General features: G+C 45.0%; 1 long non-coding RNA gene across 1 annotated transcript; it reads left to right on the top strand.

Annotated features, from left to right (window-relative positions):
- The first annotated feature begins 3,047 nt into the window (after positions 1 to 3,047).
- On the top strand, positions 3,048 to 12,032 carry LOC137840167 (uncharacterized). The gene is made up of 2 exons (XR_011086648.1): positions 3,048 to 3,711; positions 9,586 to 12,032. It is a non-coding gene; the product is annotated as an uncharacterized lncRNA (long non-coding RNA).
- Positions 12,033 to 13,350: the final 1,318 nt, after the last annotated feature.

Genomic DNA, 13,350 nt, shown 5'->3' with positions numbered 1-13,350 from the left:
CACTCTGGTTGGGTGCGCATAGTAAAAAGTGCTCTTGGCAGCTAGAGAGTGCCGCGTTGACCACTGCGCATGAAGAAATAACCACCTGCAACGTTTTGTTTAGGTTTTGGGTGCATTTTTAATTTTATTGCTTAAATCGCATTTTCTCGACGAGCTGAGCACGTTTTCTGAAATGTGCTCCTCCCGTCACTCTGGTTGGGTGCGCATAGTAAAAAGTGCTCTTGGCAGCTAGAGAGTGCCGCGTTGACCGCTGCGCACGAAGAAATAACCACCTGCAACGTTTGGTTTAGGTTTTGGGTGCATTTTTAATTTTATTGCTTAAATCGCATTTTCTCGACGAGCTGAGCACGTTTTCCGGAATGTGCTCCTCCCGTCACTCTGGTTGGTTGTGTATTGTAAAAAGTGCTCTTGGCAGCTAGAGAGTGCCGCGTTGACCACTGCACATGAAGAAATGACCATCTGCAGCGTTTGGTTTAGGTTTTAGGTGCATTTTTAATTTTATTGATTAAATCGCATTTTCTGGACGAGATGAGCACGTTTTCTGAAATGTGCTCCTCCCGTCACTCTGGTTGGGTGCGCATAGTAAAAAGTGCTCTTGGCAGCTAGAGAGTGCCGCGTTGACCACTGCGCATGAAGAAATAACCACCTGCAACGTTTGGTTTAGGTTTTGGGTGCATTTTTAATTTTATTGCTTAAATCGCATTTTCTCGACGAGCTGAGCAGGTTTTCTGAAATGTGCTCCTCACGTCACTCTGGTTGGGTGCGCATAGTAAAAAGTGCTCTTGGCAGCTAGAGAGTGCCGCGTTGACCCCTGCGCATGAAGAAATAACCACCTGCAACGTTTGGTTTAGGTTTTAGGTGCATTTTTAATTTTATTGCTTAAATCGCATTTTCTCGACGAGCTGAGCACGTTTTCTGAAATGTGCTCCTCCCGTCACTCTGGTTGGGTGCGCATAGTAAAAAGTGCTCTTGGCAGGTAGAGAGTGCCGCGTTGACCACTGCGCATGAAGAAATAACCACCTGCAACGTTTGGTTTAGGTTTTAGGTGCATTTTTAATTTTATTGCTTAAATCGCATTTTCTCGTCGAGCTGAGCACGTTTTCTGAAATGTGCTCCTCCCGTCACTCTGGTTGGGTGCGCATAGTAAAAAGTGCTCTTGGCAGCTAGAGAGTGCCGCGTTGACCACTGCGCATGAAGAAATGACCATCTGCAACGTTTGGTTTAGGTTTTGGGTGCATTTTTAATTTTATTGCTTAAATCGCATTTTCTCGACGAGCTGAGCACGTTTTCTGAAATGTGCTCCTCCCGTCACTCTGGTTGGGTGCGCATAGTAAAAAGTGCTCTTGGCAGCTAGAGAGTGCCGCGTTGACCACTGCGCATGAAGAAATGACCATCTGCAACGTTTGGTTTAGGTTTTGGGTGCAGTTTTAATTTTATTGCTTAAATCGCATTTTCTCGACGAGCTGAGCACGTTTTCTGGAATGTGCTCCTCCCGTCACTCTGGTTGGGTGCGCATAGTAAAAAGTGCTCTTGGCAGCTAGAGAGTGCCGCGTTGACCACTGCGCATGAAGAAATGACCATCTGCAGCGTTTGGTTTAGGTTTTAGGTCCATTTTTAATTTTATTGCTTAAATCGCATTTTCTCGACGAGCTGAGCACGTTTTCTGAAATGTGCTCCTCCCGTCACTCTGGTTAGGTGCGCATAGTAAAAAGTGCTCTTGGCAGCTAGAGAGTGCCGCGTTGACCACTGCGCATGAAGAAAAAAACACCTGCAACGTTTGGTTTAGGTTTTAGGTGCATTTTTAATTTTATTGCTTAAATCGCATTTTCTCGACGAGCTGAGCACGTTTTCTGAAATGTGCTTCTCCCGTCACTCTGGTTGGGTGCGCATAGTAAAAAGTGCTCTTGGCAGCTAGAGAGTGTCGCGTTGACCACTGCGCATGAAGAAATAACCACCTGCAACGTTTGGTTTAGGTTTTAGGTGCATTTTTAATTTTATTGCTTAAATCGCATTTTCTCGACGAGCTGAGCACGTTTTCTGAAATGTGCTCCTCCCGTCACTCTGGTTGGGTGCGCATAGTAAAAAGTGCTCTTGGCAACTAGAGAGTGCCGCCGTTACCACTGCACATGAAGAAATAACCACCTGCAACGTTTGGTTTAGGTTTTGGATGCATTTTTAATTTTATTGCTTAAATCGCATGTTCTCGTCGAGCTGAGCACGTTTTCTGAAATGCGCTCCTCCCGTCACTCTTGTTGGGTGTGCATAGTAAAAAGTGCTCTTGGCAGCTAGAGAGTGCCGCGTTGACCACTGCGCATGAAGAAATGACCATCTGCAACGTTTGGTTTAGGTTTTGGGTGCATTTTTAATTTTATTGCTTAAATCGCATTTTCTCGACGAGCTGAGCACGTTTTCTGAAATGTGCTCCTCCCGTCACTCTGGTTGGGTGTGCATAGTAAAAAGTGCTCTTGGCAGCTAGAGAGTGCCGCGTTGGCCACTGCGCATGAAGAAATGACCATCTGCAACGTTTGGTTTAGGTTTTGGGTGCAGTTTTAATTTTATTGCTTAAATCGCATTTTCTCGACGAGCTGAGCACGTTTTCTGGAATGTGCTCCTCCCGTCACTCTGGTTGGGTGTGCATAGTAAAAAGTGCTCTTGGCAGCTAGAGAATGCCGCGTTGACCACTGCGCATGAAAAAAATGACCATCTGTACCGTTTGGTTTAGGTTTTGGGTTCATTTTTAATTTTATTGCTTAAATCGCATTTTCTCGACGAGCTGAGCACGTTTTCTGAAATGTGCTCCTCCCGTCACTCTGGTTGGGTGCGCATAGTAAAAAGTGCTCTTGGCAGCTAGAGAGTGCCGCGTTGACCACTGCGCATGAAGAAATAACCACCTGCAACGTTTGGTTTAGGTTTTAGGTGCATTTTTAATTTCATTGCTTAAATCGCATTTTCTCGACGAGCTGAGCACGTTTTCTGAAATGTGCTCCTCCCGTCACTCTGGTTGGGTGCGCATAGTAAAAAGTGCTCTTGGCAGCTAAAGAGTGCCGCGTTGACCACTGCGCATGAAGAAATGACCACCTGCAACGTTTGGTTTAGGTTTTAGGTGCATTTATAATTTTATTGCTTAAATCGCATTTTCTCGACGAGCTGAGCACGTTTTCTGAAATGTGCTCCTCCCGTCACTCTTGTTAGGGTTTTCCAGGTTATCTTTATCGTAGGATTATGTTGGAGTGCAACAGGTAATAAATACCTTACCTTGTCCTCCTTATCACAAGGTCATAAAACATCCCCTGACATGTTTAGACTAGAGGGCAAGGGCTTTAGCCAGCCTACCCATACCCCCACTCTGTTTCTCTTAATAAATATGCCCTTGCAGGAAGGAGACCTTTGAGATTTCATTCCTGGAGCGAGTGATCTCTCCACCTGCAGGTGTCTAAAAGAACTTGCCTTGTCTCTGTGTGGTTTTTGCAAAATAAGTTGGAGTGAGCAAATCTCTAACATTTTGGTGCCGAAACCCGGGACCCTCATACCCATCATCTGGCTGACGGAGGACGACGCGCTGTACACCGTCGACGGGCCAGCGTCCACTAGCCGGACCTGGTAAAGAAAGACCTGGGAAGGAAATTCTTCGCTGGGCCAGCATCTTAGGTCTGCCTTCGTCTGACAGAGGTGGATTGACGGGACCCGGCAGTGCAACGAACCAGGGGACAAGTAAGTTAAAGGCCTGAAGTTGTGTGATTGTGTTGTTGTGAAACGCGTATAAAAAAAAAAAAAAAAAAAAAAAAAACACAGGTGCACATGAGATACGGCTTTGGTTTGTCCGAGCTATGAGATTCGGCTTTGGTTTGTCCGAGCTATGAGATACGGCTTTGGTTTGTCCGAGCTATGAGATTCGGCTTTGGTTTGTCCGAGCTATGAGATTCGGCTTTGGTTTGTCCGAGCCATGAGAAAAATACAAAGCGCTTGAGTTTGTGTGGTTGGGAGTGTGACTGGTAGGATAAATTGACTAAATAGCAGTTCTAGCATTGATCCACGGCAATAATACAGGCTAGTAATTTGTTGAAAGGTCAATTTAAACCTGCATTGAGGATCCTCAAAGACATAGTTAAATAAATAAATAGTAATAAATAGTAATAATAATAATAATATTTTTGAGAAAAATAAATTGTATAACCTAGAACTACTAGAATTAAGATGGGAAATAAAAACGGTAAATCTCTACCTCTTGACGGAGATGAGAAGTACATGGCGAGTAGATTTCTTAATTGTATGCAATATATGCCAAAGTGGAAGAAAAAGTATGGAGTAGAAGGGAAGTTGAGAGTTGAAGTGTGGAAGATAGTAGTTGATGTTTTAGAAGAGAGTGTGGATAAAAAGAAAAATGGACTGAAAAAGAAAAGAAAAGAAAGAGAATTGGATTGTGCTAAAGTGTGGTTGAAAGCTTCACAAGAGAGAAAAGAACAAATCCAAAAGACAAAAGATAGAAAGATGAAAGGTGATGAGGCTGAGACTATGTTTGTCAGGCCGGAAGACAATGAGGCCGGAGTGCGCAGGCGCACTGCCGCGGCCACGGCTCCCGCCGACGCTGAAGGCGCAGCTCGAGCAGAGGAGCAAGAGGGGCCTTCCGCTCGTACGCAAAACTTGTATCCAAGCTTAACAAACCTGCAGCCCCCCCCCCCATATAACAGCAAAAGAAGTCAGGGTCACATTACTAGAAGTCCTGTACAAACAAGAAGTTTGACCACTGCTGCTAGATTTTCTCAAAATTTAGACAAGGTTGATGTGTGCCCAATGATACAGGTGCCAAACCCTAATGTAGGGGAAGGCCAACTCCCACATACATATGTTTTCCGGCCATGGACTTTGGAAGAGGCAAGAAAAGCTGTTGAAGGGGTTACCCCTGTTGCTGAAGACCCAGCTATATGGGCAGAGGACATGGCTGGAATTATACATTCCTATAGACTGAATGGACATGAGGCAGGAGAAGCTGCAATGTCCTCCTTGGGAAAAGACTGGGCAAAGGTTAGAGGAAATTATACAGGTAGAAATAATCAAGGGCCTTTTCCCTATCCCGTTGAGGGAAATCAATTGGGAGAGGAGTATGCAGCACAATGGAATGGTCTTGTGCAAAGAGTGCGAACTATATTTCAAAGACGAGCGAATTATGGTCATTTGGCAGGAATAAAACAGAAGCCTGGCGAAGATACTGATGATTTTCGTTTGAGATTTGAAAAAGAATTCAGGGTGCATAGTGGCATCCCATTCAATGATACAGCTGAGAGTGCTTATCAACAACAGCTTAAAAATGCGCTCCTCACTAATTTCCGCCCTGAAATAGGCAACTGGGTGAGGAAACATTTGGTGGAAGTGGATGTTGCAAGTGTGACAACCACTATGCAATGGGCCAGACATGCTGAAAAAGTGATCAAAAAAGGCAAAAGTTCTGATGTATTTCATCTAGATAATGATGATGATGAACTAGATGAAGATACAACAGTCTTCTTCCAAGGGTCCCAGCAAGCCAGAGGAAGAAGTAGAGGCCAACAAGGTCGCAGGCCGCCATATAATTCAAAGCCCCCACGAGATTCTGACAAGTGTTGGAACTGTGGGAAACGAGGACACTTAGCAAGAGTGTGTCGTTCTGCAAAGCAGTATCAATCAAAGGGTGCAGGAAGGGGCGGGGGAAGGGCCAAATTCTCAGCATGACTAGATCCCCCCCCCCCCTTGACCTCTGGTGCTCCTATAGAGGAAGAAATAGTAGATGTCCATACAGCATGGGACATTCTGAGTGCATTAAAAGAAAAACCATATGTTACTCTAAACATTGGAGGCAGTGATGTCGAGTTTTTGTGTGATACCGGGGCTTGTAAAACCGTGATAAAAACTAAAGTCCCAAATCTAAAGGCCTCCCAAAATACTATTTGGGTGAAATCTGCTGATGGGCAGGTACACAAGGAGAGTATCTCTAATCCAGTTGAAGTGAGAGATAAGGAAACTGGAAGCATGGCTTCAGTTTCAATTGTCCTATCTCCAAAATGTCCCATAAACCTGCTGGGACGAGATCTGATGACTCGGTTGGGAATTGCAATAATTCCAGTAAAGGATGGCATGCGAGCATGTAGAGTGAGAGATGTGGACTCATATGCTGCACAAGCAGGTGAACAGATTTGCTGCTCCTATGCCATCCCTCCTGAACGAAATCCTAAACTCCCAAGCAGATTGCTGGGTGAAGCTCGAAAACAATTGTCCCAACCTGAATCAGAAATGACTTGCACTGAATTACATGTCACCATGAATATTCTCACTGATCCACAAGATGACTATATTGGAAGTTTTCTCAGCGACACAGAAGTAACTTTAACAATCACTGCTCTGTACACTGATCGCAGGTCATTTGCGGCTGCCGCTGTACGCCTGCCCGCTCCTCAGAAAGATAGATACAAATTGTCGGCTGTACCCCACATCTCATTGTTTAAACCTCACAGTATAACGTGGGCAGATGTGGGTTCCCGAATTAAACTTGCTGGATCTGTGACTGATTATGAGGACAAAGGTGATGGGTGGAGCTACAGTACCAGTTGTGACGTGTGGAAGCAAACAGTGTGTGAAGTGGCTGTAGGCAGAGCAGGCGCTTGTGCGCTTCCCTGACTAGTTGACATTTGTTTGAATGAAAAGGAGGAGGGGGAATTGGCTGGGCTTCCTGAAAAACTGTGGACCAAGGGCCCATCTGATGTAGGACTTTTAAAATCCATTTCCCCAGTACAGATCAAACCAAGATCAGAGTGGCGTCCAAGAGTTAAACAATATCCTTTAAAACAGGAGGCAATGAACGGGATTGCCCCTGTTATAAATGATCTTTTGACAGGAGGAATCGTTAGGGAGTGTTCGGATTCTCCTTGCAACACTCCCATTTTCCCAGTCCGAAAGGCCGACAAAATTAATTGGCGAATGATACAAGATTTACGAGCAGTGAATGATGCAGTGCAAACAAGAGCACCCAATGTGCCTGACCCACACACACTTCTGAACACTTTGAAACCTAATCAGAAGTATTTCACAGTAATTGATCTCAGCAATGCATTTTTCTCAGTGCCAATTCACCCAGACTCACAGTTTTGGTTCGCTTTTACCTTTAAAGGACAAAGCTATACATACACCAGATTGCCACAAGGATTTGCTGATAGTCCAACTATTTTCGTTCAAGCTATCATGTCCTGTTTGGCTGATTTTCAGATGTCAAACAAAAGCCAACTTCTAGTTTATGTAGATGATCTCCTGGTAGCCTCTGAAACTGAAGCTGCTTGCAAGGCAGACTCCTTAGCATTGTTACACTATCTCTGCAAAACAGGGAATAAAGTGAACAAAAATAAGTTACAATGGGTCAGACAGGAAGTGAACTATTTAGGTCACACTTTGTCAGCTTCTGGAAGACAGATACAAAGAACCAGAAAGCAGATTATTTCAGATACACCGAAACCTGAAACAAAAAAACAAATGATGTCATTTTTGGGGCTCTGCAATTACTGCAGAGCATGGATCCCATATTATGCGGAAAAAACACAACCGCTGCTGGATATTGTGCATGGAGTTCCCATGACAATGACAGAAAAAATCATGTGGACACCAGCAGCGGATGATGCTTTTGTAGTGCTGAAACAGGCTCTGATAGAAACCACAACTCTTATCTTGCCAGACTACAATAAAACCTTTGTGCAAACAGCAGACTGCAGGAATGGTTTTATGACCTCAGTGTTGCTGCAGAGTCATGGCAGCAAACTAAGACCAATTGCATTTTATTCAAAAAAACTGGATCCAGTGGCTCTGTCTTTGCCAGACTGTGTCCAAGCAGTATGCGCGGCGGCGCTTGCAGTGAGACAATCTGCAGATGTGGTGCTCTTTCACAAAATGGAGCTGCTGGTTCCACATGCTGTAGATGTGTTGCTGCTGCAAAGCAAAATGAACTTTTTGTCGCCAGCCAGACATCTGTCCTACACTGCTATACTTCTGTCACAACCACACATTGTGATAAAGAGGTGCACAATCCTTAACCCAGCAACGTTGATCCCGTTGCCAGGGGATGGAACACCACATAACTGTTTGGATGCTACAGAACATCTACAGCTGCCCAGAGGAGATTTAAGTGACACGCCACTTGACAAGGGGGAAAAGTGGTTTGTGGATGGATCATGTTCAAAGGATCCTAAAGGAAACAATCAAAGTGGTTATGCTATTGTGAAATTGCCAAACCAGATTGTTGAAGCAGAGAAGCTTCCATACACCAGGTCAGCACAGGCTGCTGAGCTGATTGCTCTAACAAGAGCTTGTCAATTAGCGGAAGATAAGGAAGTCACTGTATACACAGACAGTCAGTATGCGTTTTCTACTCTGTTCTATTTTGCGAAACAATGGGAGCGCAGAGGGATGACAACATCAACCGGTAAGCCGGTTACCCATGCCTCCTTGTTAAAAGACTTGTTGCAGGCCATTCTTTTACCTGCTAAACTAGCTGTGTGTAAATGTGCTGCTCACACCACTGGCAGAGATGAAGTCTCAAATGGAAACAGATTAGCAGACAAGATTGCAAAAGAAGCAGCTGCAGGGAGACATGGCCATGAAATTTTTTTAATGGGTTCAGAGGACACACAACTCATAGATAAGACTGTACTGACAGATATGCAGGGCAATGCTCCAATGATGGAAAAACGAATGTGGACGACAAAAGGTGCAATAGTGGATACAGATAATATCCACCGCATCAATGACAAACCTGTTTTACCAAAATCACTTTTTAAGGCAGCAGCGCTTGCGACACATGGGCCTTGCCATGTGTCGACAGGAGGGATGAAGTCCATCATAGATCAACAATTCACTACCTTTGGTTTAGATGCTTACTTAAAAAAATTTTGTAAAGCATGTCCTGTTTGTGTGAAACATAATCCACAAGGAAACATGAGACCTAAGAGAGGCTCATTTCCAAAACCCTCTTATCCATTCCAAATCATGCATATGGATTTTATTGAACTCACACAAAGTGGACCTTACAAATACTGCCTAGTGATGATTGATGCATTTTCAAAATGGGTGGAAGTAGTTCCATCTAAACGTGCAGATGCCTTAACAGTGGCAAAAGCTATCTGCAAAACCATCATACCAACTCATGGCATCCCCCAAACCATTTACAGTGACAATGGTCCACACTTTGTGAACCAAGTTGTGCAGAACATGGCTGTACACCTTGGAATAACGTTAAAAAACCACTGTGCTTGGCATCCTTCGAGCGCAGGCCTGGTTGAACGGGCAAACTTTACCATCAAAAGCAGGTTGAAAAAATGCATGGAAACAACAGGCAGACCTTGGCCAGAGTGCCTCGACTTAGTGAAGCTCTATATGAGAATTACTCCCACTTCAGAAGGACTAACACCTTTTGAAATCATACATGGGAGACCATATAGACTACCAGTGTTCCCTGCAGATTTGCAAAAAGCAGATGAAGAACAGACCTTGGCAGATTATCTAATCAGGACGCTCAAACTGAAAGATGTGTCAAATGCAAATTTACTGCCGCCTGACCTCTCTCCCTCACAGGTGGACAACACCATCAATCCAGGAGACTGGGTCTACATCAAGGTCATCAAAAGAAAGAACTGGGCCAGCCCGCGGTGGGAGGGACCGTTCCAAGTTTTGCTTGCTACTCCCACGGCGGTAAAAATCTCTCAACGGCCCAGCTGGATTCACCTCAGCCACTGCAAGTTGCAGAGAGTGCTGGACCCCTAATTCGGAGTGGTGGGGAAGGCTAACTACAAAGGGGCCCCGTCGTTTAGGGCGAGGCGTCTCAATGTTGGTGAAGAATTCATCGATCCCCACTCCGCTAGGCGAGGGGATGTCCCAGTGTCTCTGCCATCCTAGTAGCAACGGGGCTCCATATGCCAGATGGATCCTCTGCTGCGTTGTGGTTGGAGCGTGCTATGGTCTATTGACTCATCTGAACAGACCAAATGACAATGTTGCCCGTGGTAAACGATGGTCACATGATGAGAACTATGAAGACTGGTCAGGGGACCCCAGAAACCCATACGAAACCAACACTTGGTACCGGTATGTCAGGTTCACTGTGAGAGCTCACACACAGGAGGGATGCTATGTGTGTTCGAAACTCCCCCCTTCCTCCACGCAAGTTCGCTTGGAGGCCGGAGCAATGAATGTCACTGAAGCAAAATGTATGGCATCCATGGGAGGAGTTGGATATCAGCACCGTGCCGTCGCAGTCAATGATGCCGACCCTTACCGCCCTGGACTTGCTGACGGTGCCTGTGATCAGCTATTCTGGACAAATCTCAATGTGACTGTTAAAGGACGAACAATACCACAAGTGGCCTACACAGAAAGACCAGCTGGAGTGAATTACACATGTTACATCCAAGGCAACAAGACCCACGTCTGCATTAACGACGACTGCTCTCCAGGAGGAAACTGGATGGGAGCTCTGGACATCACCGATGAGTGTCAAGATAAGAGAGCCATTTCAGGTGGGGAGGGCTCTCCAACCAACATGGCCACACCATCGAACGGAACATACTTCATACAGAATGGCTGGTGGCTTTGTGGTCACAAGGTTTATCCGATGCTGCCCGCCAACTGGACAGGAGTGTGTGCACCAGTGTGGGTGACAGACCACACCTACAGGATACGACACCATTTGTTGACAGGAGCACATAACTCTACTGGACGTCGACGCAGAGCAGTTGCAACCTTTGACCCTCATGACCCTGTCTGGGGTGCGAACGTTCCAGAGGACCATAAAGTATGGTCTGCCGGAGACAAAGTTGTCCTTGCGCTCTTCCCCCAGAGTGGGGTTGGGAAACTATCGCTCTTCATCGAGACACTGAACTATCGTTTTCAATCCTTTGTGAATCTCTCACTGCAAGTCAACGACGGACAAAATAGAGAGATTCAGGCTATTAGACTGATGGTCTTGCAAAACAGGATGGTTCTGGACTTGTTGACGGCAGCACAAGGTGGTGTGTGCCACATCATTGGGACTTCCTGTTGCACATACATACCAGGAGAAAATGACACCCACATCAACGACGCCATGAATTCACTGCTGAACTTACAGCAGGCCATGTCTAATGACAAGGTCCCACATCAGTTTGATTTCTTTTCGTGGTTTTTCTCTGGCAACTGGTGGCAACTGCTTTTGAAATTGCTGTCTCCTGTGCTTGTTGTGCTGATGGTGTTGTGCTTGTTTACGACCTGCGTTATCCCATGTTTGAAGTCTGCTGTGTCAAAGTTTGTGTCCTCTACTGTAGCCCAGGTTCATATACAACTCCTTAGAGATGACGGATGTGATGACGATGATGAAACATGGATTGCGTAGATGCTGTTCTGTTGAGCATGTTTTACAGAAACTTGATGATTTGACCATCGAAAATGCTTCGCAAGTGATGGATACAATGATGTACTGTTTCTGTGTTTTTCTTTTTATTTTTTTATTATTCATAGCATTCTGGTCGTCTTAGGCAATGGGACCGTGTAAGAATTTTCCTGCTAATAACATCTGGCCGGCAGGTTTTTCGCTTACACAATAAGTTTGATCTTGGGGTATCAAGGTAATGCCTCGTCTTCACTGGAAAGTGTTGCTATCATTGTTTGTTGTTTTTATTTTTACCATTCTACTTTCTTCATTATACGTATATATACATGTGTTTTTTTTCCTTCTTCTTGCTTGTCTTTGTTGTTTGGGGTGGCATAATCATATGATAAATCAGGAGGGAGATGTTAGGGTTTTCCAGGTTATCTTTATCGTAGGATTATGTTGGAGTGCAACAGGTAATAAATACCTTACCTTGTCCTCCTTATCACAAGGTCATAAAACATCCCCTGACATGTTTAGACTAGAGGGCAAGGGCTTTAGCCAGCCTACCCATACCCCCACTCTGTTTCTCTTAATAAATATGCCCTTGCAGGAAGGAGACCTTTGAGATTTCATTCCTGGAGCGAGTGATCTCTCCACCTGCAGGTGTCTAAAAGAACTTGCCTTGTCTCTGTGTGGTTTTTGCAAAATAAGTTGGAGTGAGCAAATCTCTAACAACTCTGGTTGGGTGCGCATAGTAAAAAGTGCTCTTGGCAGCTAGAGAGTGCCGCGTTGACCACTGCGCATGAAGAAATAACGACCTGCAACGTTTGGTTTAGGTTTTAGGTGAATTTTTAACTTTATTGCTTAAATGGCATTTTCTCGACGAGCTGAGCACGTTTTCTGAAATGTGCTCCTCCCGTCACTCTGGTTGGGTGCGCATAGTAAAAAGTGCTCTTGGCAGCTAGAGAGTGCCGCGTTGACCACTTCGCATGAAGAAATAACCACCTGCAACGTTTGGTTTAGGTTTTGGGTGCATTTTTAATTTTATTGCTTAAATCGCATTTTCTCGACGAGCTGAGCACGTTTTCTGAAATGTGCTCCTCCCGTCACTCTGGTTGGGTGCGCATAGTAAAAAGTGCTCTTGGCAGCTAGAGAGTGCCGCGTTGACTGCTGCGCATGAAGAAATAACCACCTGCAACGTTTGGTTTAGGTTTTAGGTGCATTTTTAATTTTATTGCTTAAATCGCATTTTCTCGACGAGCTGAGCACGATTTCTGAAATGTGCTCCTCCCGTCACTCTGGTTGGGTGCGCATAGTAAAAAGTGCTCTTGGCAGCTAGAGAGTGCCGCGTTGACCACTGCGCATGAAGAAATAACCCCCTGCAACGTTTGGTTTAGGTTTTGGGTGCATTTTTAATTTTATTGCTTACATCGCATTTTCTGGACGAGCTGAGCACGTTTTCTGAAATGTGCTCCTCCCGTCACTCTGGTTGGGTGTGCATAGTAAAAAGTGCTCTTGGCAGCTAGAGAGTGCCGCGTTGACCACTGCGCATGAAGAAATGACCATCTGCAACGTTTGGTTTAGGTTTTAGGTGCATTTTTAATTTTATTGCTTAAATCGCATTTTCTGGACGAGCTGAGCACGCTTTCTAAAATGTGCTCCTCCCGTCACTCTGGTTGGGTGTGCATAGTAAAAAGTGCTCTTGGCAGCTAGAGAGTGCTGCGTTGACCACTGCGCATGAAGAAATAACCACCTGCAACGTTTGGTTTAGGTTTTAGGTGCATTTTTAATTTTATTGCTTAAATCGCATTTTCTGGACGAGCTGAGCACGTTTTCTGAAATGTGCTCCTCCCGTCACTCTGGTTGGGTGCGCATAGTAAAAAGTGCTCTTGGCAGCTAGAGAGTGCCGCGTTGACCACTGCGCATGAAGAAATAACCACCTGCAACGTTTTGTTTAGGTTTTGGGTGCATTTTTAATTTTATTGCTTAAATCG

The sequence above is a fragment of the Syngnathus scovelli genome, chromosome 3 (genome assembly GCF_024217435.2).
Source record: "Syngnathus scovelli strain Florida chromosome 3, RoL_Ssco_1.2, whole genome shotgun sequence".
Lineage (NCBI taxonomy): Eukaryota > Metazoa > Chordata > Actinopteri > Syngnathiformes > Syngnathidae > Syngnathus > Syngnathus scovelli.
Note: the sequence above shows the minus strand (reverse complement) of the source record. Positions and strands in the feature narration are given on the sequence as shown.